We start from the raw sequence: 6,171 nt of genomic DNA, 5'->3' as shown, positions 1-6,171 counted from the left end.
AGTCACCACTGTATTATTTTATATGGGAAAATATATGCAATGTCTCGTAGAAGAATGAATACCTACAGAACTGATCTGAATCCTGTAAGTATTTAGTAAGCTGACATGTAACCCATTTTTTTCACACATGTATTGCACATGCATGTGCCTACATGGCTCCTCTAGGCTGCTGAAGAGCGTGAGAAGCAATCTGTAGCTGGCATCACTTGTCTTCCAGCCTTTGCCTGCTCTTTCCTAATTTGTACAGATCAAACCTGCAGGATTTACAAGGAAGGACAGACCTGAATGGAGGATGAAGGGTTGCAAGTAAGGAGAAAATAATTTTTAGGAAATGTCTGCCAGCTTGCTGACCTTACAGCAGCTCGCACACAGATAGGTTCCTTTTATTTTAGGCAGGCATTTACTTAGCTTTACAATAGTTTCTATCACAAGCCTCTTGTTCAAGAAATATATTTTCAAATCATGCTTGTGTTGATGGTAAATGCAGAAGCTCTGTCAAACCTTTCAAACCATGTATGAGCCACCAAAATACCTTTTTACTAGAGAATATTACAGCTGCGGTCTTTCTACTAAACCTGCAGTGAGGAATGACTAAATGCCACCTACAAAAAGTTTTAAAGGTAAAGGGAATTAATGGAAGCTCCAGGTTATTTCTTTATGTTCGGTTTAGAGGATGAGATATGCAATAGCTCAGGGTTTTTTGATCCAGTAAGGGCCCATCCCACAACCTTATCTATATGATGGTAAGGTAATGCAGAGCAAAGTGCCAGCAGAAAGTAGGTACTAAGAGCTGTCTAAGGCTTGTGGGAGGAGGTTGGAAGTAAAAGGCTTGTTTTTCACACAGTGTGAAAGCTTGATCTTTGTCATCCCATCTGGCTGGTATAATAAGGTACGCACTTTTATAAACACTTCGGAAGATAATCTTATTTTTGTAAATGTTCAGTGGGGCTTGGGTGCTAATGACTGTTGAAAAGATCCCTTTACTCTCACTGCATACATACTGCATGTGTCTAGGGCTCAAGTGTCTCAATCCTGCTGCATATCTCTTTTTAAAAGCTATATTTTTTTTTTTTATAACTTACAGAGTCTCCAATGCACATTTACGTGCTGCAATGAGGTCATTTTTCTGGATAATTGGGAAAGTTAAGTAATTGCTTGAAAAAGTAAACATTTCTTTTAACGTCCATGAAGCAAGTCTTAAAGCTGTTTGATACCTACACTCCTGAAATTAAACAGTGGTTTACGTCAACATGAAATCCATCTTGAGCTATCCTATGATGTCATGTGGCACTGCCAGGGCACATGCAGGCTACTTCAATACCCTTCATTCATGATGGGGAGCCTCATTGTGATTTCACTTTTCCCTTAGACAGCAAAAGGCAGTATATAAAATGTGGTATCCATATGATTTGTGTGTATTTGTAGCGTACTTGCTGACAGCTTAAGACACCAGTGGGACAGACTGGCAGACTTCTCTCTCTATCTTTTATTGCCTTTATGCTCTTCAAAGCATGACCTTGTGGCTTTAAAGTAATTTACCTGTTGTCATACTCACATGGCAGCAAGATACTTTGAAACAACCCCTCTTTTTTTTGTTTCCTTTGTGATTGTTGTATTTATTCAGGACCAAACAGAACTACCTTGGTCTGTGTCTAGGCTTCTTTATTTTATGTGGTTTAGGGTCATAATTTCCCATTTCAGCCCTGCTGGTGAGTGCAGCTTCTATGCTGATATGCTTCACTTTCTCTGGGGCACTTCAGTACCTTTTTCAGTAGAATTTCCCATAAAAGCTTCCCAATTCATTAATCTCTGGATAGGATTTAACTATAAGATCACGATTTGTCTTTGCATGTCAGAAATGTTGATTCTGGGATTACTGCTTCTAATGTAGCATCACAATCTAATCACTTCTTTGCTTCCACCTACTCTCTGTAGTTTCTACTACATTATGTCGTTTGCCAAACTCTTAGACTCAAGCTCCATCAGACAAGACTCATATTTTTGTCATTTCACAGTCTGATGACCCAAACTCTGACTGGGATGTCAGTTGATTATTTCCATTGTGGTTATTCCCAGTAAACAGTATTCAAGTCACTGAGACAGGAATTAATTTGGGTAGCAAAAAGCCAAATGCCAGTTTGATAAGAGAAAGGCAAAAGATGAAAAGAAAGGAACATATTTTAAATTTTGTTGCACTAAATACGGGTGCACTGCACAGGAAAAAGGGAAATAATCTGGTCTGAGGCTGAGATTCTGCATTCCTCTGGAGTAGACGGTGGAGCCCACAGTTACAGTATGAACACTGAGAACAAATAAAGAGTTGGGGGATTTTGACAGTGTGAAAAAATAAGAAATCCAGGATGACTTACAACAAAGGCCAGTGAAGGGGAACCATGGCAGCTGAGCTTGGGGAGTCATTCTTGACAATAGGGAGCAAAAAGCAAGAGAAGAAACAGAAATCCAGTGCCAGAAGCGGATCTTCAGCAGAAATCACTGATAAACTCAGCTTTCTGATGGGTGGTTAGATGTCCTGTAATACTTCAGAGGATGCTGATGTGTCCATCAGCTCCTTCATCTCTTTGATTAGTTCTGAATACTTCTTAGGTTAGTATTCAGAAGCTTGGACTTCATTTGAATTCCTTTTGAAAAGCCTGGATGTAATAGACAGTTTGATTTGCATGCTTGATGCAGCTTCAATTACATTCTCCAAGGGAATTGGAACCACCCAGGATTTCAACAAGTCTGGGTGGAACTCTGCTGGTAATAAAAATTGGGCACCTTAATTTTGGTTTTCTGAGATAGCAGAAATATCTGCTGTAAACTAAAGAAGCCTGTGTTGCCCCTGGAACTAGCTGATTGCACACATTACTTTCCGACCCCTGCATCTTTCAAACCCACACATTCTCTCAAAAACATTAATTAGATTTGCCACGGTACCTTACCACACTTCTGTAACTATTTGGCACGATGCAGGAAAAAAAATAGTTTCTAGCTCATTGCTTCAGAAAATGAGTTCACAATAAGCTCACATAAGCTTCTGACACTTAGTGGCACCATCAGCATTATTATGAATTGGAACGGGGCAGTACAGAAAATAAAATTATGTGATTGCTAAGGGCTCTGGTTTTGGAACAGATTTACACAGAAGGAGCGCAAGCTACCAAATAGCATCTTAAGGATAAGTTGACCAAAAATATTTCTAATAAGAGAGTTAGAAAATGTCACCATAGGTGTATTAAATTTTTTTGAGAGTTGTAGAAAACAGGAAGTATAAATGCCCCAATTTTCCAAAATGGAGCTATGCAATCTTTGAGGTCTCTGGGGTGAATCAGCAGAGAACAACAATTAAGATTGATTCTGCATTCAGTTCGAGGTTGAGCTGTGCAACATCTGTGAATACCACTTCCAGATGACAGTTCTCAGGGTGAGGAGAAAAAAAAAATAAATCATAGACTCAGTGACCTATTATCAGAGAAGTGAAGCCTTCAAAGTGCTGCCAGCCTCTGAACATGAGCTGTTAGCCCAGTTGTGTGAAAGCGGTGTCTTTGGTGCATATCGGTAAATGAGGTTATACACAGCAATGTACTCAATAGTTTGGGGGTTTATTTATGCACTAAGAGAAGAAATGAAACTTATTTTGCACAGTAAAATGTGTAATGAGGGAAAGCATTAAAATTAATATGCTATTTAGAGGGGGTGTTGTACTCCCAGCCTTAGAACAGAAAGTCCTCCAGTTTATTCACAAAAGAATCACTATAAATGCAGTATAAATTTATGTGTGCTCTCTCTAGCTGCATCATTTGCTTACTGCTGGAATCTCACTTTTTTATAGCTTTGGGTCAGCACAAAGCAATTGTTTGTTCTCCTTGTCATCAGTCTTACAAATGTAAGCCAAAGGCACAGTTTAAGTGTAAGACTTCTCTGGCAAAGAAATAAATTAGAATTCATTCTAATTAATTGCAACAGCCATATTACCAACAGATTTACAGGGCTGAAATCTTTTACCAGCAGTTAGCTCTAGTGGGGTAAGTCTCAAGAGTTGGATGTTTTCTTCATTGCTTGATCAAAACCAATTTTAATCTTGACCTATTTGAATGGTTTTTCTGGGGAACAATATTTTCAAACCAAAACACACTCATCCACTTATAATAAACCTTCAAAGCAGTAAGGTCTGTGGAACAGGATCTTCTAGGTTAACTAGTCACACTGCCTTCTATCAATAAGTTACGCTGCAACATACATATTTGAAAGAAAGCATTGACAACTATAAAAGCATCACCATAGACTATATATGGTGGTGCTGATGATCTTCATACCGAATGTGCATCTCATTAGTATCCCCTCATTCCAGGGATGATTGGGGCCTGCATTTCAAAAATGGCCAGAGAAGGCTTACTTTGATTTGGTATGCGTGCTTTTACCTCCTTATACTATCAAGGGGCAAGTTCAGGCATGGGCTTAGCCATGTTTGATTTTGACTTCTGTTTCTCTTCCATTTCAGCCTGTGATAGTCTATTTCGTATTAAAGCTTATGAAGGAAAGTCTGTGCTTTTTGCTTTCCTCAAGGGTAAATGGAAGACACAAAGGAATCTTTAGCAAGTATTTCAGTATCTTGCCTGGAGAGGTGTAGTTTTGAAACTTAGGAAAAGTTTCCTGTGTTGAAATGCCTCTCTCTAGGAAAACAATGGATGTCGAAGCAGCAGAGTAGAAATCCATGGCTCCTCAGGCTCTGATGCAGTCAATTAGGAAAGAGGGGAACAAAGGGCAAGAGGCTTTAAAAAGAAAAGTTACAAATGATCAAGCAATATAAGTTGATCTATTTTCAAGCCTCCTCCTCAATAAAGATGTTTAAAACCTCTTTTGCGTAGCAGTAAGTGCAATTACAAGTCATGCCTATGTGTATTTTCTGTATCTACACATGTAAAAGTATGTTCATAATCCATTTGTTCTTTCAGACTCTGATCAAACCTGACTTACATACTGACCAAGCAGTTCTCATAAAACCTGTGTTCATGAGCACCAGGGAGCCAAACAGAAAATTTAGTATTTTTTTAACAGGTTTGGGTTTTTTATCCTACAGCCATTAGAAGAGTGTTAACAGAACATTTATTACAGCACTTGAGGGTATGTATTTAACTTAGGGACAATATGTAATTTAAAAAAAAAAAATCACAGAACAAATTATCTTCCAGATGATGTTCTAGCTAATTTTTAATCAGACCCCTTCAAATATTTCTATATTTCACTTAAAGACCTAGAATTAATCAAATCTTGAGAGAAACTGTGCTAGCGCTCTCAGTGCAGAATAGAGTTTGCTCATTAACAGTTACGGCCTTTGAAGATCAGCCATATCCTGACTCAGAGCAGTCAGTTCACTGATCAAAATACAAATTTTTTTTCCCATGCTCTCTGGGTAACCCCCCAGCTGTGCAGGCTGCCTGCAGGAGAAGCTGCTTCAGGTGCTTTGTAACCACATTTGCAAACTTCTCCAACTGCAGAGATCTTGGTACAGGAGGGAAAGTAAGTGCCTGAAGTCAGGTGCAGAATTCCATTACCTTGAAGTTTGGTTGCTTTGCCCTCATTATAGGTGAGCAATTTGATCTTTTACAGACATTTTTGATCCCAAAGAGGGCAGGAATGATTTAGAAAACATCCAAGTACTTCACTATGAAAAATTTTATATGCAGGATTTCCTTTCAGAAATGCTTTTGTTTTTCTTTCACTTTTTGACATGCAGATTATTTTTACATTCCTTTTTAAGTTGCTAGCCACTTTTCATGACTAACTCATTATCAAAGTTTAGTTAAAAATTTAGCTCAGCTCTTAGAGGAAAATAATATCTTAAAAACTTAGCCAGAGAATGAAGCAATGCACCTTGCTTTTTGTGTGAACAAAATGTTCTCAGTTGAACTTGGATTATTTTTATGAATCTTATTTTTTATTTAAACAAGTTTAAGAAAGATATTCATGTTTACTTGGAGTCTGGTTGCCTTTTAACTCTTTTTGCCTTAAATTCAGCTGCTGACCTGAGAAGAGAGCTGGATGAAGAATGGATTTTTCACTATTATTGCACAACTACCTTAACTCAGATGAATCCCTGAACTTGTTCCAAACAATGCTTCTGCTGGAGCATTGCAGAATCAGTAAGCAAAACTTGCCTTCCATCTCCTG

Source organism: Egretta garzetta, unplaced genomic scaffold, assembly GCF_000687185.1.
Source record: "Egretta garzetta isolate BGI_Z169 unplaced genomic scaffold, ASM68718v1 scaffold339, whole genome shotgun sequence".
Lineage (NCBI taxonomy): Eukaryota > Metazoa > Chordata > Aves > Pelecaniformes > Ardeidae > Egretta > Egretta garzetta.
Note: the sequence above shows the minus strand (reverse complement) of the source record.